The 27,478-nt window shown below is 44.4% G+C and overlaps 2 long non-coding RNA genes across 3 annotated transcripts in view; one reads left to right on the forward strand and one right to left on the reverse strand.

Annotated features, from left to right (window-relative positions):
• LOC142599522 (uncharacterized) overlaps nt 1-13,257 on the reverse strand; it is a 40,781-nt gene extending 27,524 nt beyond the window's left edge. The window contains exons 1-2 of one of the 2 annotated variants that reach the window (XR_012833085.1): nt 12,819-13,257; nt 8,039-8,161 (exon numbers count right to left, since the gene is read on the reverse strand). This is a non-coding gene — a long non-coding RNA (uncharacterized LOC142599522). The remainder of the gene's footprint in view (nt 1-8,038; nt 8,162-12,818) is intronic. The other variant, XR_012833083.1, reaches the window with a different exon arrangement.
• LOC142599521 (uncharacterized) overlaps nt 1-27,478 on the forward strand; it is a 137,741-nt gene that overhangs the window by 29,385 nt on the left and 80,878 nt on the right. The gene's annotated exons all lie outside the window — the stretch shown is intronic.

Raw genomic sequence — 27,478 nt, forward strand, 5'->3', positions numbered from 1 at the left:
GAAGCTTTGCTGATACCCAGTAAATCCATGTCTATTTGGCGTAAGAATGATTGTGGAAATCACAAGGAAGAAGAAGCTGTCCTGTTTCTCCATACATGCATAGCATCGCACATGGAGCAAGAGAGCAACCCCAGCATGTCCAATGACTGACACCAGTGTCTGCACAATTTCTTCTGTGTCTTAAAATGCAGTGGGGAAGTCAAGAGTTACCTGGGCTAAACATCAGCCTTTAGAGCTCAGACAAGCAGAGGCTGAAGAAGAATAGAAAGAAAGCAGTTAAAGAAAACACTTGCAAGCCTGAGTGATGCAGAGAGAACACACGGAGGAGACAGAGGAGAGTAGGGAAAGGGATCTGCCTCAAAGGAGGGGTGAGAGAAAACAGTGGGGGACCCCCCACCTCTGCCCAGCACACACACACACACACCCCCCCCCACCAGGGACCAGCTGGAGCAGTTAAACAGACCCTCTGAGCGTGCTGAATATGCCCTTCACGCAGAAACGGGGTATTTCATTGCATGGGGCCAGTGGGCATTTATTATTTGTTTTCTGCCACGTAACCTACATCAGCTATGGTCTCACTGTGCACTGTGCTGCGCTGGCACTGAGGGGACAAGAGCCTGGCAAGACAGTTCAGCAGACAGCACCACTCTGTGTGCCAGTACTGGGTCCAGCCTTAGACTGATGGCAGGGATTTAGGCTACCACCAGACTATTACTGCATTTCTGCTTCAGCGAGTTCCTCCTGAGGGGTAAGGTCTTCAAGATCCCCATCAAGTCACCACAGTCTCTGTCTCTTAGATGTAAAGCTGTGCAAGCCTGAAGAGCACTATTAGAAAATTATGGGGCAATGCTATGCATGTGTACCTTTCCTTTTAAACATAAACAATGGTTCTTTTTATGCACACAAAAAATATTATATATGTTTAAAGAACAAAAAGGAACTCAGAAAATTATGTGCAAAAGCAAAGAAAATAGAAGAAAAATTCTGGAACAATAAACATTTTCACAGATTACCAACGGCAAATAGCCAATTTACATTTACAGTATTTGTGCATAAAGAGGTGAAAAAGTAGCAAAGGCAGAATAAATAAATTAACATTGCAGAGGAATGAAAACCACCTTTCTTAGTTCAAGCAGCTTGCCAAGGCCAGTCCCACACTTTGTGTTCCGGAGGACATGATCAACTGTTTAAAGCAGCAGTTTTACCTGAGAAAATGTCTGAATCACTTACGGTTTTGATTATAAGCTAAAACTTCTGGCTGGATGCTTCAGTTGAAGAAGAAAGAGCAGTGTCCTTCACACTACAAGGCATGAGGCCATTGTACGATGCTATTGTGTGTGAGGTGGCACAATATGCTTATGATATCTGTGGCCTGAAAATTGAAGGCCTATTTCAGAAGAACAGGTTATTTCCTATCTACTCTCCCAATAAGAATGTTAAGAAGAGAGTTTTGTTGTTATCAAAATTTCATGTGTATCCTGCAGAGTCTTGCACCTACTTTCCTATTAAGTTCCACAGAAACCTATTTAGCTTTAAATTGTGATGTATTATTCAAAGAAAAGGTATCATATGTTCTTTCCCTTGACCTTAGTATCTTCAGCAGAACAGAGAATAGATACTTCATCAAAAATTTGCTTCTCGTGAAATTGAACTAATAAATCAATTATTTGTAAACGTGCACCACTGTCTCCTTGCAATGAGTAATCTGTCACATATTTTGCAGTACCAAGCTCTCTCATTTCCCATTCGCTCAAGTGCACTAAAAGGGATTGTGACCATACTTTTTAATAAGAATTAATGGTAATGTTTTCTTTATATTCTGATATTATTTTCCTGTACTGTACTTATTCTGCACTAGTAAATGGTGCAGAAAGAAAAATCTGTATTTCCTATAAGACAAACTTTCCTATTTCTGGTCCTTTGGGGAATATAAAATGGTAGTTCTCTCACCCAAAAGTAGCTACCTAAGTACTCATGAAGAATTTTTAAAGGCAGTTCAAGAAAGATGGTACTAGTCCTTTAATTTGTTTCATTCGTTCCATTTAATTTGCTTTTCTGACAAATACTACAATTTTCCTTGAGTTACTGAATGCACTGATTTCCTGGTCAGCTATGCTTTCCACAGGCTTTTTGTCTCACTGAGTGAATAGCAAAAGTAGCACTTACTGCAGTAGTAAATACATAATTTAACATGTTTTCAGTGGCTGCTAAGCACTTAAATACCTTTGGAAATTCAAACTAATAACTAAATCTGACAGAAGGCTTTGACTCTGCCTATGCTGCACAATGAAAGTGGTGCAGAACTCCCCTCTTCAATGCATGGGCAGCTGTGCAAGGTTGCCAGAACAGGTCCAGATGCAAAGGAGCTGTACTTAGGAGATGTGGTGCCCAAGACAACAGACTCTGCAGAGAAGACTGTGTGAACACAGGTACCTGCTTCTAGATCTGAGCTAGCTCTGTCCAACCACAAGACCTTTCTCATCAGTGTCTCTGATATCATGAAAGGAATCAGACCTGCATGCAAAACCAGCTGCACGGTGTTTGCTTTTCCCATGTTGATACCCTCCCTGCAGACACAGAGGAATATGTCCCGAGGGCTGAAATTTCGATCCTGAAAACCTAGCCTCTACTGTTCCCCAATGCTGGGCACGTTTATCTGTTTGACTCAAAGTTCCCCAGGCACTAAGTGCATCTGAGGAGGAAAACCGCTCTGAGCATCTCTTTGTCTATCTCCTGTTCAACTCCAATGAAGAACCAAACCCCCAAGCAGATGTGCTTCAATGCTTCCAGGTAAGCCTTAAACACACGTTCCCCATACCCACCAACCTGGACTGCACCACTCAGAAAATGGAGTGAGGTTTTACAGGGAAAATAAAGATGATGTGATTCTGATCTTATAGCTAATGGTCCAGTATCTAGATTACCTGCCAAATTCCCTTGTTCCAGAGGAACAGCCCAACCATTGGGCTAAATAATAATGCTCTCAATTTGCCAGCCCAGTTAATCTTGTGTTCTTGCTGCAGAACGGCATTATTTCAACAGGGAAGACCTCTCCAAACAAAAATGTCCCACCAACTGTAAGTTGCCAGAGAGGAGCTGCTCTGGAGCCTGCCCGGCCCGCAGGGAGCGGCATATCGCGGCGCTCGGGGGTTTCCTCAGGTGTGGAAGCGCCGGGGAGCGGAGAGACCCGCCGGGAGCCGGCAGCTCTGGCGGGAGGCGCTGACGAGGCCCGGGCGTTGCCAGAGCAACCGCGCCCACCCCCCGCGCCTGCGCAAGGCCGCCCTCGGGCGCGCCGGGGTCTCACACGCTGCAAACGGAGGGCCCGGGCTCCCTCCCCGCTCAGGAGGTGAGTGCCGTCGGCGGTCATCACCCTCTCGGAAGGAGCTTCGCAGAAAGCTCCGTCCTCTGCGCTCGCCAGAACGGATGGGGCAACCCAGAGGGAGCTCCCACGAAAACATGCAGCCGCCCAGGTCTCAGGCTGCAGGGAGAGCCAGAGCCCGTCGGTGGGAATGGGTGGCAGTGGTGAGAACAGCTGTGTGAGGGGTGACCAGGCGGACGATCTGCTCGGGCTGGTGGCAGAGCTACCAGAGGAAGTGGACAGGTTAAGGAGCATCAGGGAGGCTGAGAAAGAGATAGACTGGTGGAGCTGTGCTCAGCCCTCTCCGAGACAAAAACAGGGGTGGCCACCAGACAAAACCCAAGATCAAGAGGACCCTGTATCCTCGCCCTGCCAGGATGAAGGCAGTAGCTTAAAGGAAAGGAGCTCAGGGCAGCAGGCAAACCTCCTCCTTGCCCACGTCGCCCTCCCAAGTGCCTCTGTACAACAGGTACGAGGCTCTGGATGTGGAAGGCCAGTCAGTGGGTGACAGTCCATGTACACCAGAGCCAAGGTCAGAAAGGCCCATCTCCCCCCTGTAACCTGACCACCTCCACGAGGAAGAAAAGGCAGGTTACAGTTGTAGGTGACTCCCTTCTGAGCAGAACAGAGGGTCCGATAGGCCAGGCAGACCCTCCTCTTGGGGAAGTCTGCTGCCTCCCTGGGGCCTGGCTGAAGGACAACACTAGGAAACTTCCTAGCCTGGTATGGCCCTTGGGCTATAACTCACTACTGCTCTTCCATGCGGCTGGTGATGAAGCCGCAATGTATAGTCCAAGAGCGATCAAAAGAGGCTTCAGGGCCTTGGGAAGGTTGGTGAGGGAATCGGGTGCACAGGTTATTTTTCCTCTCTCCTTCCAGTTGTGGGCAGTAACACTGGGAGAAACAGACAGACCCAGTCCATTAATACGTGACTCTGTGGCTGGTGTCATCACCATGATTTTGGGTTTTTCAATAATGGGATGGCCTACACGGCACCAAGCTTGCTGGCATCGGATGGGATTCACCTTTCTCAAAGGGGAAAGAGGGTCTTTGCCCAGGAGCTTGTGGGGCTTATTGACAGAGCTTTAAACTAGGCTTGCAGGGGAAGGGGAATAAAGTCAGGCTTGCCTGTGACAAGGTGTGGGATGAGATGCCAAGAGGTGCTAGTGAGGGCTCTCGGCCTGTTGCTCAGAGACGTGCTGGATACACTGCAGCACACTTGAAGTCTTACGGAGATGAGCCAGGTGCTCCTGAGGTAATAGGAGCCAGCAAGAAAACACTGTAAATACCTCAGAGGAATTTCAGCCACTCCAATCAGTAAGTCAGCTTCATTGGGGGGGGGCAACTGAAATGCCTCTGTGCAAATGCACATAGCGTGGGCAGTTAGAGGACTTAGAGACGTCCGCATGCCTGCAGGGCTATGACGTTATTGGCATTACGGAGATGTGGTGGGATGGCTCCTATGACTGGAGTGTTGGAGTGGAAGGATAAAGGCTTTTTAGGATGGACAGGCAGGGGAGACAAGGGGGGGGGGGTCTCGCCCTCTATGTCAATGACCAGCTGGAGTGCATGGAGCTCCACCTGGGGGTGGGTGAGGAGCCGACAAAGAGCTTATGGGTCAAGATTAATGGCGGGCAGGGACAGGGGACACTATAGTGGGGGTCTGATACAGGCCACCTGACCAGCAAGACCAAGTGGATGAGGCCATCTGTAGACAGATAAGAGCAGCCTCACGCTCACAACCCCTGGTCCTCATGGGGAACTTCAGCAACCCCAGTATCTGCTGGAGGGGCAAGACAGCCAGGCACAAGCAGTCCAGGAAGTTCCTGGAATGAGTTGATGATAACTTCCTACTCCAAGTGATTGAGAAGCCAATGAGGACAGGTGCCATGCTGGACCTTGTTCTCACCAACAAGGAGGAGCTGGTGCAGAACATGAAGCTCAAGGGCAGCCTTGGCTGCTATGACCATGAAATGGTGGAGTTCAAGATCCTCAGGGCAGCAGGGAGGGTGCACAGCAAGCTCGCTGCCCTGTACTTCAGGAGAGCAGGCTTTGGCCTCTTCAGGGACCTGCTTGGTAGAGTACCATGGGACCAAGTCCTGGAGGGAAGAGGGGCCCAAGATGGCTGGTTAATATTCAGAGATCATCTCCTCCAAGCTCTGGAGCGATGCATCCCAACAGAGGGGAAGTCAGGCAAAAACACCAGGAGGTCTGCATGGATGAACAAGGAGCTCTTGAATAAACTCAAACACAAGAAGGAAGCCTACAGAGGCTGAAAGCAAGGGCAGGTAGCCTGGGAGGAATTCTCCAAGCAGCCAGGGATCAGGTTAGGAAAGCTAAAGCCCTCATAGAAGTAAATCTGGCCAGTGACATCAAGGGCAACAAGAAAAGCTTGTATAGGTTCATCACATTAGTGATAAAAGGAAGACTAGGGAAAGTGTGGGCCCTCTCTGAAATGATATGGGAGACCTGGTTACCTGGGATATGGAAAAGGCTGAGGTACTCAACGACTTTTTTATCTCAGTCTTCACCAGCAAGTGGTCAAGCCACACCATCCAAGTCACAGAAGGCAAAGGACTGGGCAAGCGAGGAACCGCCCACTGTAGGAGAACATCAGGTTCGAGATCACCTAAGGAATATGAAGGTGCACAAGTCCATGGGACCTGATGAGATGCATCCACCGGTCCTGAGGGAACTGGTGGATGAACTTGTTAAGCCAGTCTCCACCGTATTTGAGAAGTTGTGGATGCCCCCTCCCTGGAAGTGTTCAAGGCTAGGTTGGATGGGGCTTAGAGCAACCTGGTGTAGTGGAGGGTGTCTCTTCTCATGGCAGCAGGGGTGGAACTAGATGATCTTTAAGGTCCCTTCCAGCCCAAACCATTCTGTGATTCTCTGATTTTAACTGATAGTTTGAACACTGTCCTGGCTGATGAGAAGATCAGTGTGGCTTTGGTTGGAAAGAGGAAATGAATGCAGGTCTCCCATTTTTAGACTAAATGTTTTAACTATCAGGGTAGTCTATAAATATTGAGTAATGATTTCCCACTTTGTTCTGCAAAGAAATAGTGGCCTCTGCTCAGTTGATTAAAATAATGGGTAAAGGTGATTACACATGGGAGGAGGCTCAGGTCTGTGAATCCCAAGATGACAAATGTGAACCAATTTCAGGGAGCTTCAAGCTACCCTTCCTTCCTTTAGTAAATCCCTAATGAGTTTGCAGGACTTTGAGAACCCCTTTTGAGGTATCCAGCTTTGCCCACAAGTGACCTACTTCAGGACCAAGCTCGTTCACCATTTCTTTCTTTCATACCCTCAGTAGCCCTGTACCACACTGATTATTCAGTAAGTAAGTAATAGTGTTAATTTAAGGGTGCAACTGTGCCACAGTGGGTGAGACCAGAGGCAATCACAGACAGCATCTGTCTTTGGCAATGGTCAGAAGAAGGTGCCTGTGGGGAAAGAAAGAGCAGACAAGGCGTGTATGGGGCTTTCCCCCCATACTCTCGCAGACTACAACACTGTGTGGCTTGGGTATTTATTGAAATAGAGCTGTTTCCTATGTATTTAGTAACTTGTGGTAGATTCACCTTCGTGAGTCTGTCCAGCGCCCCTTCAGTAGGGATGCCATATATTATAAACCAAAGTGCTCTATGGCTAGTGAAGTATATTCACTTGTTTTAAAGAGTTCAGAGAGCCCTGCTCTTCAAGTCTGGAGTGATGTGCACATTTAAAGGCACACCAGTCCAGACAAAATCTATGAAATCTGAGGTAAACTTCTCATACATTCATTATACTTTTTGTATAAAATGTTTAAGCCATGGAAGTCTGACACAGATCTGATAAAACTCAAGTATGTAAGTGCTGGAGACTTTTACAAAGCCCAAAAATGAGAGCACTTCTGTTGCTCTCTTCATCTGAAAACTGTTTACTTGCAAAGTCCTTTCTTGCCTTTGGTGGCATATTTGCTCCCTCTAGACTGCAGTAATCTGGGGGATTAGCTACACATGAAACACAGAAGACCTATTATGATTAGCTTGACATGTTGGTCTATATTCCCTGGACAAAAGTCATCATCTTTGATATTCTCTTGGATTTTCCTAAACTTTTGTCTTTCACATTAGAACTGGAGTAAAACTCAGCTGAAGGTTTCCATCCTTTTGGAGTCAATTATGTGTATACTGTTTCATTAACAAGATTTGTAAAAATAAACACAGGTCTTAAACAAGAATTCACTTTAGTCAGTTCCCTCTGAATAAAATTCTACAACTTAAATAAACGCTGTAGTCTCTGAAGACTGTAGACAGAGTATCAGAAGAGGTATTTGTTTAAGAGGGATGTTACTATCTTTGACTTTCTTCTGGAACAAACCTTCACACTGAACACCCAAGACGTTACCCCTGTTGGTAAAACATCACTAGGGGTGCTGAAGTAAAGAAGAATGAAGTGTGCTCTTAAAAATTAGCTGACTTGCTCTGGAAAAATATATATAATATCCTCTAAATCAAATCATAGTAACTTTCATGTATTGAGGGATTTTTTCCATCAAAATTAAACCCTAGAATTCCACAGTTTTTTAAATGATGCTTTCTTAGCAAACCAGCAGCATAACACAATAGCATCATTCATATGTGTCTGGTACGTTTAGCTTAAGCCTCATATGCAATTGCCTTATTAAATTACCTGGTGCTCTGTGGTATTTTGCTTAGCTTTGCCATAGTAGAGAACCAATGCAGCTGTTCCTTCAGTCTCAAAATTCATGCTTCTTTTTTTTTTTTCTTTTTTTAAGCTTTGCTGACTGCAAGCCTGGTGAGTGATACAAACAGTACAAACAATCAGACCAAGACTGTAAGAAACAAGTGCCTGAAAATTAGGCCTACATTTTCATCTACATGCTGGGCCTCACTTCAAATGTCCAGGAGCAAAGGCATTTGTGATTATATTTTTCATGACAACAAAATAAATCTAGGAAGCTGATGGCTACAGTGAAAATACGTTGTTTTCTTCCTCAAAGCAATAAAAAGCACATCTTTTTTTTTTTTTCCTAAAACATAAAAAGGTTTGAAGAATTATTATAGAAAAATAGTAGCTATGCTTTAAAAACACTGTCTACAGTATCTAATGAGGACTTGAATATATTTTCTGGTTTTTAGATTAATGCACGTACCAGCTTTAAGCAGATCTGTAACAGAAGCCACGAAGTTGTCCAGCAACATCCATGAATTTGGCTAGCAGAGGCAGGGTATAAGCAAAGGAATGACCTGCTATCAGGTAAGCAAGTTTATAGGTGAACGTCACTTCAGTTACTACAGAAAACCTCCCTGGTGCTTGCCCTAGCAGGCACAAATTACTTTGCAAGTTTATCTGAATTCCTGGTTGACCAGATGCGCAAGGCTTTCTTGGTTATCAGCTGCATGCCTCTTTCTGTGACTCATTTTGTTCGTATGCTACACGGCTCGCACACTGCAAGATGTGTAGGCAGTATTTTACTACAGCATGTATTTTGGCACACTGAGATGCTCCTAAAACAATCACTGTAGTTGACAGCCAGACACGTGCGCGAACTTCCCCCCTTCCCTGGTGCAGTGGCCAAAACGAACAAAGCCCTATGCTAGACCCAAGGACCTCTTGGAGAACAGGTGTGCCATGCGGGGCTATCCTGGCTGCCCATAAAAGGCGCCTCTTGGCCTGGCATTTGCCCCCTACATGGAGAAGCACAACATGTGTGGGTGATATCCAAACACACAGAAAGTGAGTTAATGCCACTATTATCCCAACAGATGGGCATAACTCCGAGCTGATCAGAGGCTGTGTTTGGACGTAGTTGCCAGCAGTAGTATGCCCAACTGGGAGAGTCAAAAGTGTCTGTCAGTTTTGAGCTTTCATGCTTCTAGTTAAAGACATGCCCTGCTGCTAATCTTGCTTTTTCCAAACTAGATTACATTTAAGGCATTCAAATGCCTCTCCCATGGCTTTGCAAAAACATTCCTTATCCCAGGCCTAAAACATCAGGCATAACAGTGCCAGGCCAATGTGTGATCACAGCCCCTGGGCCATCTTTTTATTCTTTTCTCCCCTCATAAGCTCAGCAGGATATGTAGCTGGGATGATCCTCAGTCTTCTCTACTAACAGAAATTGCAGGCCAGTTTGCCTAATACTTACATGGATGTGTACAGCAGAGTAGACTTGTTGGCATTCAAATGCCAAGGATGTGCCACACCTCTATACCTGACGAGAAGGTGGGATATAGCAGCATGACAGCAAAATGATAGACACGATTATATGACTGTTGATTGCTTTGGTGCTGCACAACAGAGTAATGAGATGCTTGTGATTCAAACTTCTGCAGTGTCCAGTTGGACACCTGCTTTGCCTGAGGTCTCATTCTGCAGCCAAAACACTGCTACATGTCCATCTCTGACTTCCAACATCCGTAGCTGGCCCAGGCAGTCATTTCTGCCAGCCTTGGTGATATGACCTCCGAAAGGTTGTAGCTCCCAGCAGAAAGAAAACTGATGGCACTTGACTGTACATAGAGCTGTGTGACATAATCTTCCCTTTCTGTTATGGATTTTGTCCATTGCTACTGTTTTTACACATCATTGGATTTTACCTTTGATCTTTTACCAGCAGCAGCTGCCCTTAAAGATGATTCATTAATGAAAACCTCTCTGAAGTAAATGTCACTCTTTTCCCTAGCGTGTGATAAAAAAATCATTGTCTCAGTCACAGAAGCCCCAGCCTACCCACAGGCCCCAATGACTCGATCCCAAATGACAAATCTAGGAGCCTGTCATCTTGTAGTTGTTTCCAGCTGTTTATTCCTGAATGGCTATTTTCCCTGAAACGTTTGTCATCTTTTCTATGAAAGTCATCTCCTTTTTAGCAGGGTCTTTTTTTGATTTGAAAGAAATTCTTTGAAAGATATTATAGCACGAAATTAAGAGCACGTATATACTTGGAAACATCTCGTAGTGACATCAGACTTTTTTTTTTTGCAGAAAGCTCTTGGCAGATGACATTCACTGCAATTAAAATTGTAGCTCAAATGTTTCATGCATTAAACTGAGTTGAAACAAACCTCCTTTATTTTAAGCAGAGCTTCTCTGTAAATTTACATTAACCGTGTGTACATTAGGCAATTTTACTGCTTTCAAAATATACTAGTTGTACTTCAAATTCATTCCCACTAGCACAAACCATTAAGTACTTTCCAATTAAAATGAGCAAAAGCTGAATCTAGCAATTCTCCCTAGCAAAAACAGCCAAAAAAGCAATAAAAATCTCATCTCTGGATGTAAAAAATACATGCTTTTTTCACCTAGTTGTGTTCACTACTGTCTTGATTTTTTTGTAACTTCCTACTAAATTACTCAATGGGGAAACTCAACACAGCCATTTTTGTGAGGACGGATCATAAAATGAAATCGTTCTGAGAGAAACACAGATTATACACAGGATTTGAGATAAAAACTTTTAAATAAACTGATAGCAAAAAGGAAGATAATATTTCCAGGTACAAAAATTATGGTGTTGAGGTTGCTGGTAAAGGAAGTCATTTCCAAACACTCCTAAATAACTGCTGAGGTGGGGGAAAAATAACCCAAAACAAAGCAAACAGCTATGGAAACAGGCTTACACCCTTTCTGAGTATCAATAAATGCTAGGGCCTAGTTTTTGCATAATTTAGTGCATGCTCTGCATTACAAACATCAGGTGCCCAGTCTGTGCCTGTGCCCCATGAAAGCCCAATATTCACTCATTTCATTTCAGAAAGGGAAGGAAAAAAGTTGAATTTTGGTCTCTGACAGCTGCATGTGAGGCATTTCAGCAGATACTGCAAGCATCCAGGAAACTGAAGGTGGGAGGAAAAGGCTTCAGAGGATCACAAAGGCTGTTCGCTGTCACTGCTGCAGAGCGATGCTGCAGCACGCCACTGTTCACACCATCAACCAGTCCTGGGGCATGTTCGCATGTCCTCTGAGTCGGTCAGTCCACATGCCCAGTCATCACAGCAGAGGAATCAGAGGATGGCTGCAGCAGCTGATATATAAGCAAGTCTCTAAAAGCTGACACAGAACCCAGTTATGTCAACGTAGCCAGAAAAAGGGGTTACCCTGTTTCCAATGGTGATTGAATTGCACACAGTTATTCTCTTCAGAGAACATTTAGCTAATCCATTGCTTTATTTTGAAGACCAATTATGTAAATATTCATGGAAATATAGTGATGGAGTTGGTTTTTTGCAGGCTTGAAAACTGGAGCTATAGATAATGAACCATCAAAACACTATAGTACAAAAGTCTGAATAACTAATAAATACTTTAAAATAATTCTAGAGTACTTGCTACATGTATATATTTCTATTTTGCAGTTATGGTGTGTATATACATAAAAGAATGCATGGTTCTTTCCAACATTGCTTTAGAATACACTCACACAAAATTTTACTAATATATGACAAAATTTTATAATGAACCACAAGCATCTGCATTGATTTAGATACATAGTCCAATAAAATTCCCCACATTCTTAAAAGGAGAATTAAATAGTGTGAAATCCATTCAAAGAGCGGAGTGCTCTTATCTCTATAGCTGGATTTACACATGCAGGAAACCTGTCTCTGACAAAAGGTCTGGAAGGGAATACCTGTTCGGAAAGGCCTGACATTAAACTTTCTGCAAGGATGGGGAGAGGGGCTGGCAGGTAGCTGAGTTAATCTGTAGCTAAGTAGTTTCCAGTTAATAAAAATATTCCCTTGCTGCTTCTTAGTGTTAACACCAGCCCCCAAGAGAGCTATCACTTCCATTCAGCCACAAGTCCCATCCGTGCTCTTCGCTCCCTCCTGCAAGAGCAAATACAGCCTGCTTTATCCCCTCCCTGCTAAATAGAGACATTGAAAGAGATCACTTCTGCCCATTTTTATTAAATAAGAACTCAGTTATAGAGGTCATACCCTTTTCCTCAAAATGCTAATCCCCCAGGCTCTTATCACCTTGTTAAATGTTTAATGTTGTGAGCGTGCCCTGGTGAAAGCTGGGTCAGGTCAGCAACCTCCCTTGTGGGGGAAGAGGCCAGTTTCAGAGATGTAATGTACATCCCCCAAAGACTGCAGGGGAGGAGGAGGAGGCAAAACAGCTGCTAATCTGCCATAGCAGGGTGACAGCACATTCTCCTGGTACATATTCATCTTCGTTTTCACAGTTCCACTCACTTTGTTTTCTTGTGTGTATGTACATCATTTGCTAACTTACCCCAAGAAAACTAAACAGGCAGCTCTATAGAATATAATGTGTTTGCCTTGTGTGTACAAGTAAGATCAGACTTTTGGCTCATAAATAGGCAAAAACTCACAGAGACACTGTCAGCACAACCCTGGTTTTGATGCTGAAAGGGACAGAGGATCTTTCAAAGAGCTGGAGTCCCCACGGTGTGGCTCTGGTCATACAAAGGCAAACTTACCTCAGGTTGCTGAGGGCCATGTTCAGTTGAGTTCTGAGTACTCCCAAGGATGAAGAGTCCGCAACCTGGGCAACATTTGCCAGTGTTTGTCCACCTTCATGGTGGGGGAAAAAACCCCAACATCTGATCAGAATTTTCCCTGTTGCAGCTTGTGTCTCTTGTCCCTTTTCCTAACACCGCACACCTTGGCTAACATGAGAGAAAAGAAAAAGCCCAGAGCCACACTGTGAATGAGACTGAAATGGGGCAGCCATAGGAAGTTAAGGCTGCAGAAGGAATTCTCCCATGAGGGATTTCCAGTCTGGGAAAACCTGCAGTGCCTCATCTGAGGCTCATCTGAAGGTTAGGGATTCATATGCCTTCTCCTACTAGTTTCCCAGGGAGTTGTTTACTTTTTTTTTTAATAGTCCAACTGCACCTCCTTCACTGACCTACGGAGAACAAATTATTTGTAACCTTCCTGACACAATGAAAAATGAAGCTACATTAACTAGAGGCAGTCACTATGTGATGACCACAATATTTACATTGGATTCTTTCATTGACCCTACTTTGTCAAAGGTACATTAATTACTTGAAACTTGCATCATATAAGTCAACATGAACATGCAGGTCAAGATAAAGCCTTGAGAATGTTATACTTCTTTCATGTTGCAATGTACTTCTATTCCTGGGAATTACTCTACAACACATTGTGGGGTAAAAAGCTAAGCTGCAGAAATCTACAATGCCAGTAGTGGAGTGTTTTATGAGAAGGCAATCTGAGTATCTTAAACACAAAGAACTCCATAATGCTATTGTCCAAACAGATCTTCAGGAAAGCAACAGAAGTGATATTTCAGATCAAGTCTGTGAAACAGTAACCAATTTAAACACTGATTAGAAATTAATGTGAAACATTTCTTTAAAAAAAAAATTGTCCAGGTTTGATGCTTGATTTTTCTTCATATTTCAGACATAGGTAAGGCAGAGCATGTCTGATGCAACAGCTTCTTAATGCAGAATCCAGAGTTCACTCTCCTGGAGGAAACATAACCAAATGTGTGTTCATTCGTAAGAACACAATAATGCCAATATAACCAGGTAATGTGACATAAGCTGATCTCACTTTATTAGTATATTATATTTAACTGTCACTGAAAACCGCTAGGCAGTGGGTTCCTGCACTGAAGATCAGAGGTCTGTTAGCCTCTAATCACTGCCACGGACTGTAACACACATATTTAATAGCCTGGGTTTAGTCTGGACATTGTTTAAATGAGAAATCTCAGCTCCGATGAGTCATCCTCTGCTGTGAGGATGCAGATGCTCCACCCCTTGTGCCACCTTGGCCTCTGGAAGCATGCTGCTATCAAACCAAACTCGCCAAGCCCATCAGCTCCGTGTTGGCACGTTCTGCAGTGGAACAGAGGATCGTGATTTACAGGGGCTTTCCTGAACTGGGAAAATGCCAGGGTCACAGAGACATCCACCAGCAGCTGGCAACAGTCACAAGAGTGGCTGACAAGAACTGCACGGGGCCTGGAGCTGTAGCAGGAGATGTAAATGTGGTGTAACTGCCACTGGAACAGAAGGCTCCAGGGAGACCTTATAGCAGCCTTCTAGGACCAAAAGGGAGCCTATAGAAAAGATGGGAAGAGACTCTCTATCAAGGAGTCTAGTGATAGGACAAGGGGTCACAGTTTTAAACTGTGACCTTTTTAGAATTAGGTTAGATAACTAGGAAAAAATTCTTTACTGTGAGAGTGGTGAGACACCCTCATCAGTTTTTCAGGCCCTTCCTTCTCAATGTGAAGCTAGATGGTTACTAGCTGTGCTGACCCATAAAGCATGAGAAACATAAGATACTCCCTTAGTCAGATATTTAATCTATAGTGCTGACTGCATGGTGAGAAAGAAGGCGATATCATCTGCAGATGCGGCCAAGCTCCTCTGCAATGTCCCAGGAGAGCTGCAATGCAACAGGCTTATCTCCAGCACAATTTACTTACTACCAGAAAAGGAGGAAACAGAGACAATTCAAGCCCTAAGTTACCACTATCTAAACTTCCTACTCACCAAATCTCTTTATTGCCTTTTGCTTAAGGAAGATCATATACTCATTATGGTGCCCTAAAACATTATTAAAGTGAATTATTTTGCACAGTGGGAAGAGCCTGGCATCATTGTAGGCAAGAGCTACTTTGGGAGGCAGAAAAGAGGCTGCAGTGGGTCATCACTGTGCTATACAGACACCAAAGAAAAACACCAAGAGCAGAAAGAAGTATTTAAACTAAAGGAAGAAACTAGTAGGGAGAAAGAAAAGGGGAATACAATCTATCCAGCAATAAAACTGAGGCTGACAACTCAAAGAAGCTGGCTAACCACAACAGCACTCACAACCTGAGGTGTAAGGGGGGGCAAAACCAATGATAATTCTACAGTTGGAACCAGATCAGTTCAGGAGAGGGTACTGCCTTGCACGCTTGCCTATGAACTTGATGGGCAGGGAGAGTTTCTTCCAGCCCCCTGTTCTATGCAGTATCCCTGGCATAAAAATATGTACAAATGACCATTTGTAAAGGTATTCTCTGCTTGCGGGATGCTGCATAGTAAAAGAATATTCTACATATGGGCTTTAATCACAGTGGCTAAATACTTCTATAGTGCATACGACCCTTTTATATCAAGGCTTACTGGATCCCAGCTTCTGGATTTTTTCCCTTCAAGCCACCTTCTACAAAGTTCTTGTTGGAAGTGCTTGTTTATGTATTCAGGTACCTCTTAGTAATCATAATCTGATTTCCAATCTTGTAAAATAGAAATTTCTGATTATCAAATGCATTTAGATAAGCATAAAAGGGCAATGTGACAAGCAAAGCAAATTGCAACAGAGCCAGGACAAGCACTTGTTCTGAGTAACCTGCACTGCTACTGCCAACAGGACAACATTTTGTACTAGGACATTACTGAAACCAGTCCAAGTTCCCCAGTTGTTCTAAGGGCAATTTGTTTAAGCAGGAAAGCAGTACATCAGGAATACTAGGGAGAGGAAAAATATTACAGCCTTAAGCTTCCAATATGAGAGGTCGACCAGTCTTTTCAGAGTCGACGGCACGTACTATCTATCTGAAGGGCATAAAATTGTAAGGTAGTACACCTTAATCAAAGGAAGGAGACAAAGTCTGAAAAGTTCAAACAGATCACGCAGTATCAGTTGAAATCATGCCACTGTTTTCTGATGGCCCAGGAGTCCAATAAAAAGTAGAACCAGATGTTTCCTGAAGAATCAAACTTTAAGAAACAGTATCCTCTCCCCACTCTATGCAGCTATCTTTGTTATTTTCAGGATGACATTACTCAGTCAAAACTTACTTTCTTTATTACTCCTTTTCTTATTTTAACCGAAACCAAGCCTGATTTCTGGCTACAAAGCTGTGCATTATTTTCCACATTTTTAAAATGGAGGAACAATTTATTTCCTTAATCCTCTTTGAAAACTTCAGTTACAGAAGAATCCTGAATAGTTATGAGAACTGCATGTATGGCAACTTTCCCAGTAGACAATATTGCTGATCCCCAAGGACCTGGACCTCAAATTCTATGCACATTTTTCCTTTGCAAAACTTCACTGAAATGTAGCAAGTGCTTGCAAATTACAGCAAGAATAACAATTGCCCATCCTCTGCATGGCACTATCACACAACAAACCTAAAAAATGTATCATTGTGATCACTGCACAACAATATCATAAAGATGTGAGGATGCCAATACATTGTTTCAGAGCCCCATTAAAAGTTATCAAACTCAAAGAGAAGATGATTATCAGAAAGGGCATAATGTTATTCCCAAAGAACGAATAAGAAAAGGTTCAAAGAACCAAGGAATGGTTGATGTTGGGAGGGCACTCTGGAAGCCACATTATCAGACATTGTTCATGCTCAAGCAGGGCCACAAAGAGCTGTTTGCAAAAGACCACGTCCAGGCAGCTTTGAAGATCTCCAAGAATGGAGGCTGCAGCAGCTCTCTGGGCGACCTGTGCCTGAGAAATGCCAGCGCCAAGGCTGCCTGTGGAAGAGTGGGAAGAAAGCCTGCGCTCGAGGGCAGCAGCATGGCCACCTTTCCCTGGCACTTTGGGCACCTCTCCCATTTGCCATGATCATGTAAAGATTATCGAGAGCGGCCTCACCATCACGTCAGCCATCTCCCTCAGCACTTGTGGGTGCATCCCCTCCGTGCCCGTGGACTTAGGTGCGTCTGCTTTGCTCTAACTGTCTCTGAGCTGGGCCTCTTCGACCAAGGGTGCATCTTCGTTGCTCCAAGACTGTCCCTGGGACCCGGGATTTCTCACGGCCAGTCTTGCTTGTGAAGACCAAGGCAAAGGTGCAATTCAGTACCTCAGCCTTTTCCATGTGCTGCATCAGCAGGTCTCCTGCCTCATTCAGCAATGGGCCCACATTTTCTCTTTGCTACTTGTGGATTCAGAGAAGCCCTTCTTGTTGCATTTGGCCTCCCTCCCCAGGTTCAGCTCCAGGTGGGCTTGCAAACCTTCTGGCAAGACTCCTGGGCAGCCCAGCACACCACTCGCCACCTTTGCCACAGGGGCACGGTGCTTCCACTTTCACTTCTGGGTCAGTGCCTGTGCGTTTACATCCATTGCCAATGGGATGTTACAACAGAAAAGGATAGGATAGGAATAGAGCAGAGCAGAGCAGAGCAGCTTAAAGCAGAGCTCAGCTCCACGCAGCCGCTCGCTCACTCCCCTCTGGCGGGAATCAGAAGAGTGAAAGTGAGGGAACTCGTGGGTTGAGATAAAGGCGGTTTAATAGGTAAAGCAAAAGCAGCGCACACGAGCAAAGCACAAGAAGGAATTCATTCACCACTTTGCACCGGCAGGCAGGTGTTCAGCCATCTCCAGGAAAGCAAGGCTCAACTAGACAAACCCCATGCCCCCGGCCGCTTGGCATCCATGTGCCCAGCATCTGCCAAAGAGGGGTCCTTTCCAAGCGGAGCAGAAGAAATGCCAGCGCCAAGGCTGCCTCTGGAAGAGCGGGAAGAAAGCCTGCGCTCCAGGGCAGCAGCAGCATGGCCACCTTTCCCTGGCTGCTTTCCAGCCGGGCAGCCCGCCGCATGTGCTGGGGCCTGGGCTCGTCCCTCCCCAGGGGCAGGACTTTGCGCTTCCCCTTGTTGAACCTCTTGGGGTGTAGAAGGGCCGACCCCTCCAGGTTCACATCCCACCCTCCCAGCAAGAAAGCCAAAAGGGGTGAGGAGAGCAACGCCACCTGCACCGTTAGCAACACGGAGACTTTTCCTGCAGTTTTCATGCTTTGCTTTTATTGGGATGTTTGGATTTGGGGGTCTGGAAGTCCCTGAGGGCTGGCGCAGGCCCCGGCTGAAGGCACAGTCCTGGTCTGGCCGTCCCACGAGGCACCCTCTGGGGTCACCGACGCGGTGCCGGCTTCTTGCTCTCTGGGGAGCCCGCCGAGCTGCCGGCCCTCCTCTTTGGGGGTCGCCGTGGCCCATCAGGGGAGCCTTCACTGCCCCGGCTGGAAGTGGAGGGCCTGGGCACAGCCAACTGCTCAGCCGGAGTGCGGGCACGAACCGGCTGGGTGAGGCCCGGCGCCCGGCTATAAGCAGCGAGGAGCGCCTGGTCACAATCCATCGCTAGGTGACATCACATTCCAACGCTTGGAGACATCTCGGTCCATCCCTCGGTGACATTAGAACCCCCTGGTTGCTCGGGGACTCGGTGAAATCAAAAGCCAATGTCCTCAGCCGCTCCTCATAGGACATGCCTTCCAGCCCTTCCACCAGCTTTGTTGCCGTCCTCTGGACGCATTCAAGCACCTTAACAACCTCCTTAAATTGTGGGGCCCAGAACCGCACACAACACTCAAGGTGAAGCTGCGCCAACACTGCATACTGCGGGATGCTCCCCTCTTTTGAGCAGCTGCTTATGCTGTGCTTGATGCACCCCAGGATGCAGTTTGCCCTCCCGGCTGCCAGGGCAGACTGCTGACGCACACTGAGCCTGGCGTCCCAGAGCCGCTTAGGCCCAGTCCCAGAGCTACGGCATCCATAAGTCGGCAGAAGTGAAAACTGGTGGGATGAGCCCTGTGACTGGTGTGCCAGGATGGACAGTTGTCGGCTCCTCAGGAGAGATAGGCAAGAGAGTTTTTGAATACCCGTATAAGGAAAAAGATTGCACAGGTCATCTGCCCAGTGCTGTACTTGGGCAGAGTGTCTCATCAACAGTCTCTTACTACAGCTATTAGAACAATGAGAGTCTAATCTGATGATCAGGGAAAACATTCTGAACAACCCACAAACCTGGAAAATGCCACAAGTATTCTTCCAGTTCCTTGGGCTTTTGACTAGCCACGGAACACCTTTTTCCCTGTTCCTATTTTAAATAAAAATTCTAAAAATTTTGTTTTCATCACAATAGTGTTTTCTGTGTTCTGAAATTTTGCTTAGACTATGCAGAATTTTAGGATAAAATGCTCTCTGTTAAGAAACCCAAATAAGCGGCAGTGTTGCTGACAGAGTGTTATTGAAAATATCGAAGTCACCATTCCACCATTATAGAGAGAGGAATCTACAGGACAGAAAGATAGAAATGGGAGCCAAGAGGCAGAATTTCCCAATCTAGAATAGAGAAAAGCACTATACTTAAAGATTATCAGCCTCAGTGAGAGTGAGATTTTTTTTTTAACGATGGGTATAGTGACAGACTATAATGCCAAGTGTAGGTAACATATGTCATTGGCACTTGATTGCGGTTTAAATCTTGAAAGAGAGAGAGAGAGAGAGAGAGAGATGACAATAAAAAAAACCAAAACACTTCATTTTGAGCAAATGTATTTATGTTTGGTTCCAACACATTTGACTTATTGTCTATAAATCAAGTGCACAGTAAGAATGCAGCAAGGACAAGAATTATCATCTAAAAACTGGTGTTTATGCATTACAGTTCCTGCATTTGTATCCTAGTGGCTTTATAGTGTTTCATAGCAATTAGCTCTTAATTTGCTTTTATGTTGATAGACAGTACAGGAACACCAGCAGCAAATACACAATATTCTAATCCTCAGCCTTTTTTTTTCTTTTTTGTCCAGAGTTAATCTCCGAAAAAATACTTTCTAGATAATGAAGTATCCACTGCAGACCCACAGTATTTCTGCTGAAATGGCCTCTTGTCTTAATTACATTTTATAAAATGGTTATAAGTCCTGTTATCTGGTGGCGTATCGTTTTAAAATAACACAGTGATTACTTTCAGGTAAAGCTTTGCAAAAGGCTTGTTCTCTGGTTATTGATAAAGCTTGTCAAAATGATTATCAGTCTAAGAGACAGTTAAAATAAGTTCACTCTCTGCTGGCGCTTCTTCTTGCCCCCAGCTCAGCAAGTTGTGTAAGCGTTGCCCCCGGGGTGGTGCCCCAGAGAAGGTGCCCTCTCGTGCAGCTGAGGCAGGAGGGAGGTCTGGCAGGGCAAGATGCAGAACCAAGCACGCAGCTCCTGCGGGAGAGGTGCCGTGGTCCAGTGCTGGGGAAGGTCCTTGGGCACACACTACCTAAGACCTCCTCTTTCATTTCAGACCTTTCCTCTGTCAAACACAGCCTAGGGCTTGCTGTGGCACTTGGCACCACAGTCTGGGTTGCACTAGCCTGAAAAATTTGAGAGAAAGACATGGTCTATCTGTGTCCAGCAGCCTGCAAAAGGTTACATTTAGGGGAAAAAAATTCACTTTTCTGTTCACTACAAAGAAGTCCTGTATGTTCACTTCTGCAGGATGCATTATTTACATTCAGAAACCAGCTGTCTTTCATGAAAGAAAAAATCATAATGATCACTATAGTGACCATTTATCTAAGACACTTAGATGTACAGACCCAAATGTTTTTCAAGACCTTCCTGCCTTTTGCAGCATTTGGGAATTACCCTGCAGCAGGTTTCTCTCCTCAACTTCTGCAGTGCCTGTCCTCCCAAACTGCTGCTTCTCTCTTCCGTATATCAGTGCTCACTGGTTTCCACACTAGTCCTGGAGTTTCAAAGGGCGTCCCATTTCCTAACTACCCTCTGTCTTTGAGTTTGCTTCTTGGAAAGCCCCTCAGCAGCAGGGCCAGATGAAATGCAGGCAGAGCAGGCAGATGCCTGGGGTAGCAAGCCGCCTGTTTTGCCCACCTGAGCAGGAGTGGGGAACAGCTGCCTGAGCAGTGTGAGTGTGTGTGCGGCACAGGGGAACCCAGCCCTGATGATTGCCCCCACAACATCAAGGGCTCTTGGCCCATGGCCGAGGGAGGGTGCAGGGGCGCAAGATGGCAGGGCACACCTGAAACCCCACTATTGCCCTTTTTGTTTCTCCTGGCCTGTAGCATGGGTGACCTGTCCCATGGCAGCCCAGCACTCCCTCTTTCCTTGTCCGGTGCAAATCTGGAGGTAGCAGCCTTCTCCCAGACAGCGCTCGCAGCAGCCGCCCAAGAGGTCCAGGGAGTTGGGAGGTCGCAGTGCATCTGTGGGAGGAAGATGGTGGTAAGCAGAAGCAGGAGGTGAGCAATTTCCAGTGGGGATGGGACAGGCAGCTGTGTGGGCTGGAGAAGAAATTTGCTGGGGATGATTTGAGAGATACTCTCCTACCCTCAGGCAGAAGTGCTCCAGCCCCTGCTGACCTGACAGCCTCCTCCCTTAGCGCCAAGCCAACTTTGCTGCTCTGCTGAAGGCTGGAGTGAGTTACTCTGGGCTCTTCCCCAGCAACCAAATTCAGCTGCACCTGCATGGCCCTGTCCCAGGGACGCCCTCTGTGTGCCACTCCCCCCGACATCTTTGGTGTTTGGCTGGGTAATTTTGACAGGAAGCTGGGAGGGGACACAGCCAGGACCGCTGACCCAAACTAGCCAAAGGGATATTGCATACCGTATGGTGTCACACTTGGTATATGGTGGGAGGGGAGCTTGCTGGGGAGGGGGCATTGCTGCTCAGGGACGGGCTGGACATCATGTTCCGGGTGATGAGCAAATTGCATTGTGTATCACACCCTTTGTACATTCGGTTGTAAGTATTGCTGTTGTTATTTTCCTCTTCCTTTGCTATCCTATTTTTAAACTTTCCTTGTCCCAATCCATGAGTTTTACCTTTTTCTTCTGATTTTCCTTCCCATCCCACCGGCAGGGGAGGAGTAAGCAAGCGACCGCATGGTGCTCAGCTGCCAGTTGGGGCTAAACCACGAGACCCAGCCATCACCTTTTGTACCTGACACAAAGATAAGCTCTAAAAGCAGGATTTTTAGATCTGTTATACTTGCTTTCTACCCGCTTCATCTCATGTTTCTCTTTCTCTCTCTGCTTACAAACAGGCTGCCCTTTCACTTATGGAAGTGGAATAATGCCACCAACATTTCTGGAGATACATGATCTATCCAGCCACGATTGTCCAATTGTTGTGGACTTGGTTGCCACTCAGTATTTCATTTGTACATAAGCTACATAGATAATTCAACTGATACAAAGTAGCAGGAAATAACAATAAAATATTCTTTGAAACATATTACAGAGCTATTGTCTGTGCCAACATCTTTAGAATTAGAGTCCCAAATAGATGTTTCCTGTTCTTTAACTTCAATTCTCATCACCATTTTGCAAGCATTTACCTGTAACAGGTTATTTTGCTTTATTACAGAAGATGGCAGTGATACAAGGAAAATTAAAACCCAAGATGATTCTATCTTCACACCAAGATAGAGCATTACAAAAACAGGAAAGAAGTAATCATGTTGGTGTTTGTTTCATTCTATAGCATGAATTATTTTGAAAATACACCAAAAAATGGCTACACCTTTTCCAGAAAAAACTCTCTTGATCATCAGCAAGATGTGTTGAATTCAACCTGTACCCTGAGCCCAGACAGCATAATCATATCAGTTGTGCATCTAGGGCTTCCACACACCTCTGAATCTTTTTGAAACTTTCTCCAAAGCTCTGAGGTCCCTGTGAGTTCATATCTCATGGCAGAGCCACCAGTCCCCCTCACTGGGTTGCCAGTTGCCTGTTCCTTCTCCAGGCTACAGAGATATTGCAACATCAGGAAAGCCTATGAGTCACCACTGGTACAGTGGGACCAGCTCCGGGGATGTTTGGCTGACCTGCTGGACCGCATGGCCACATCAAGATGACTGGGGTAGACTTTGGGATGGCACAGACCTCCCTGGGGTCCTTCTTTTGGGTGCTTTTGTCAGTAGTCAGATCTGGGGTGGAAGTGTTTGTCCTATTCCTGTCACTTTGGTAACAACTGCAGTACCACAAAAAAAAAAAAAAAGGTGTTTTATTTTTTTCTTTGGTCACCACCTTCTATAAGGACTTCTCGTCTGAGTGCCCTGTTGCAGCTGAAAGGTGGTTTGTTGCAACTCAAAACTTAAAAACCCACTCCAGTTTATCCCACTTATTCTCAAGATATTTGTTCTGTGTTCTTTACATTTATCTAAAATAAAGTAAATCTAAGCAAAAATAGCTATCTGCCAGCACAATGCAAATGAAGACTTAAGAGACACCTCTGCTGCGTTAACCGGCAGCTAGCCTGCTTCCTTCCCCATAATACCTTGCAGATTTTCTTTGATGTTGTCAGGTATTTGACTGAGATACAGAGCATATGTTTTATCCTGTTTTGTTGTTCTGCACACACTCTTGTGTTCATCCCCCCATCTTTTCATTTCCAGCTTATGGATAAACACAATCTGCTAAATATTTGCAAAACCAAAATACTTACATAATTAAAAGCTAAGTGCCTGTGACCTTTCTACTTTGTTTTCTCAAGTACTGTCAAGTGCTGTCACATTTTCATTGCTTTCTTCAAGGCCTTTTTAAAAATAGGACAAAACTCAGCTGCCAAGATGTGTTTCTAGGACACTTAGCAAGACATTATTGTTTTATACCTGACGTGTTACACTGCCTCTAGTTTTTCTATAGCATCCTTTCAGGCTGTTCCTTACACATTCTAAGGGATACCCATTCTGCCAAAACACTTACAATCAGAGCTAATTGGAAGACTAATTTGCTCTAGACAATTTTCAGTTGAACTCTATACAAGAATCCTCTCCTGTTATTTTTGGACCAGGTTTGTTAAATATTGGTTAAAAATGGAATCATTAGTTTGGAAAAACACTGTCAGACACATACTTTTCTCTAACAGCCTAAGTTTAGAAGCCCTATTAGAGTATTAAAGCCATTCTTTTCTGTTTGTACTTTCACCAAGTAGATCTAAGTTTGAAATACCAAGAAGCACACATATTATCTTGATTAGATCCTCAAAGTGATGGGGAATTAGACATTAAAAAGCATTTGAAGGTGTTGGTTAAAATGCCTTCTTCAGTAGATAATACAAATAGCTTCAATAGACTTAGGGCAGTAATACACTTTTCATCTGAAGCCATTTCCAATTTCATGTTATAGCAGATTTTATTGGTCATAAATTCATGGAGTTTACTCTGCACAGAGAGGCCTAACCTGGCTAGAGGGAGGTGAGAAAGTGAAGTAACAGAAGTCATGTCCTCAGGGCCCAAACGCATCCCTGTGTCCGCAGGCCAGTGTGCTGGGCTGCACCAGAGGTAAGCAGCCCCTTGGTGAGGCAAAAGGTTGGACACATCCTCCTTCATTTTGCCTCTCTGATGTATTATTTGCTACATAATCAGTATCCTGGATTTGCCAGAGAATAGTGCATCACTATTCATCTCACAGCAACACACACCCAAAAAGGACATTTTTTTCTGTTGAGTATATTTGTTGGAATATTAATATCACTGATGAGGAACAGCAACAAGCATTCTTCCCCTGTGGTTGCTCAAGGCAAATTCCTCCTGTATCTGTGAAAATTGGCTGAAGTAAGTTTTGTGTGTTGAAGAAAGACAAATCATAACAATTCATCACCAAGTAGGACATTTTCTAATAAAGTATGTTTTGCCGAGCTCTGCATCACTCTCTGTCTGGCAATCCTGCCATGAACAGCATGTGCCATCCAGGAGGAATGCAGTGCCCCTTCTCAGGGCACAAGGATTAACTTGCCACCTTGGGAAGTGGTGCTGAGCACTACTTATGGCATCGAACAGGAGGCTCCCAATTTAGACAGTATGGGAGTTGATCTGACAAAAATCTGAACTAATCTTGCATTTATCTTCCTATGTGTTACATTTTTAGTTTGGTAAATACCAAAATATTTTAATAGCTTTGACTATAAAAGCCAAGCAAAATGATGCAGTTACTGTAAATCAAAATGCAAGTATTCCTCATCTTGTTCAACTAAATCTGATCCAGTATTTTGCATGCTTATGCATAGCTGTGTTAGGTAGGGTTACTTATTTTTTCTTAATTCTTTCTTTTTGTTTTATCCAAAGTCCTCTATAAAGCTTCATTAGATTTGGTCAATGCCAGAAATTTTAATAAATGCAGACTGTTAAGTTTGCCAATGAGAAATAAATCTAAAATCACACTGTAATAGTGGTACCACGGGACCTTGGAAGGAACTGAAAAACAAAATTTCCCAAGGGCACACCTGTTGAGACACAGAGAGTTAAGCTTCCTAAGCAGGAACTGTTGACCGCTGGTGGGGGGTCTTCAAAGGCGAAAGTGCAGTAGCACTGCCAAAGCCAAGCGCAGTCTGGAAGTCAGACCTTTCTGCAACACACTGCACCAGGCCACTGCAACAGTTTGCTTCCCAATGATGCTGCAGGCAGTCCAAGTACCAGCTCAGGCCAAAGTATGGCTGGCTCTCTATGTGTATTTGAGTGTGAATAAACAGCCCCTGTCTGTATTTAAATTTGTAAATTAAAGTCTACAATAGATCATTCTTTCAGAAATATTATGTCAAGAATTTTTTTCTTGAAGGACTCGATCAAAGTATCTTGAAACACCTTCTGAAATCAATACTTCCTGTATGTTTCTTAACCCTGTGAAATACTGATACTGGCATATGGAAACAGATATTCTCATGACAGGAGCTGGTCTCTGTCCTTGTATATACAGTCATATACAGTCATATTTTCAGCTCTGCTGCATATTGAAAGCGCTGCTCTGCCTTCACTATGGTTGGCTTTAACTTTTTGAAGCATGCTCTTGCCCTGTTAACACTTTAATTTGCTACTCAATTTGCTACTTAGAGCTGAGACTAGGTATTGATTTTTTCTTTGGACTTTATTTGTTCTGAAGGATGTTTTGAACAAACCCAGACCTGGAAGGAAAAACCCAAAGTAGGTTTGGGTCCTGGGAACATCTCGCTGTCCCCCTCCTCTTCACATGCTTATGGAACAGCAGAGAAGTAGGGTACAGAGACAGAGAAGGAGAAAAACATACACTATACAAATTCAATTGGGCTTGTGTTTATATTCTGCCCTACTGAACAACTCCCAGCTCTGGTAACTCATTTCCTTCTTGAAGGGTGGAAATTACCCAGTAACAGCAAGAGTGAAAGGGTGGATCATTTTTTTACTGCCTCACAACAAGCCACTTGAGTGATTTGAAATTACTAGGTCACAGTCTCTGGACTGAAACACTCCAAGAATCCTGTCTTTTTGTTTGAAACAGGAATTAAAATCTCAGACAATTATTAAATCACGGGAATCCTGATCCCTCAGACAGTAGCTAAGCCACAGCATGCTAACTACAGAAAGCTGGATACAACCAATGTGAACATGAAACACTAGTTTTGTATCTATCAGTTCCTGTGTGGAGTCTATTTCTAGCTTTCTTTTATAGTGTTTTATATATTAACATTTTGCCTAAAAATAAACCAGCATATTGTTTTCAGGGGGTATATAGGGACACCAACTTTTTTCTTACAGTTACAGTGAAAAAAAAAAGAACATGAGTAACAATCATAGTCTAACAATAGCAATCGAAATCAGTAGCCAGTGATGTGTTGATATTTCAAGTTTGTTGATTCAGTGGATTCTATTTTGTCATTTGGTGAATGGGCTTTTTAATTGATATTGTTTGTTGCTCAAATAAAAGCTGCTTGTTATATGCGGCTTTGGCCTAAACGGCTTTGGAAGAAAAGAAATCAAGATTATTCACGTCACAAATTACACTTTCTTTTTGTCTTGGTTGTACAGTATATAGCAGGAACTGGCTGAAATATCTAATCTTTGTTATCAGAGGCAATAAGGTTATCTGCACTCCACAGTTAATCTCTTCTTTGCAGACCTCTCTCCAGTCACCATTGTCATGCTACAAATACCGGTCCTGATCCTCCCCAGGCTGTTTACTAACCTGTGCAGAAGGCTCTCCTGTCATTTAGCCTGTACTTATCTCTTTGTGCCCCCTATCACCCCTTCTTGATAGCCCAGATGTCCTTCAAGTCTCTAATAAGCTAAAAATGGCCTAAAATGCAATAGAGGAGTGATTCCAAAAGCAGGGGCAGATTTCTTCCTGTCTCCAAGTGTCCTCGAACTCAAGTTATGCCTCCCACTACAGAAAAGGAAAAAACAAAAAAAAAAAAAGGAAAAATCAGTTACATTTACAAATAATCTCACATGGCACTTTTTCATTGTTTCTTCTCATGAGCAGGACGGTGCGGCAAGACTCCTAAGTCCAAAGCCAAAAAGGGCAACATTCTCCTTTCAGATGTTCCCAAACCCACAGCTGAGAGAGCTCTCTCATGTGCAGATCTCCTGTGGACAGTAACAAGGGGTGCTTCACATG

The sequence above is a fragment of the Balearica regulorum genome, chromosome Z (genome assembly GCF_011004875.1).
Source record: "Balearica regulorum gibbericeps isolate bBalReg1 chromosome Z, bBalReg1.pri, whole genome shotgun sequence".
NCBI classification, from domain to species: Eukaryota; Metazoa; Chordata; class Aves; order Gruiformes; family Gruidae; genus Balearica; species Balearica regulorum.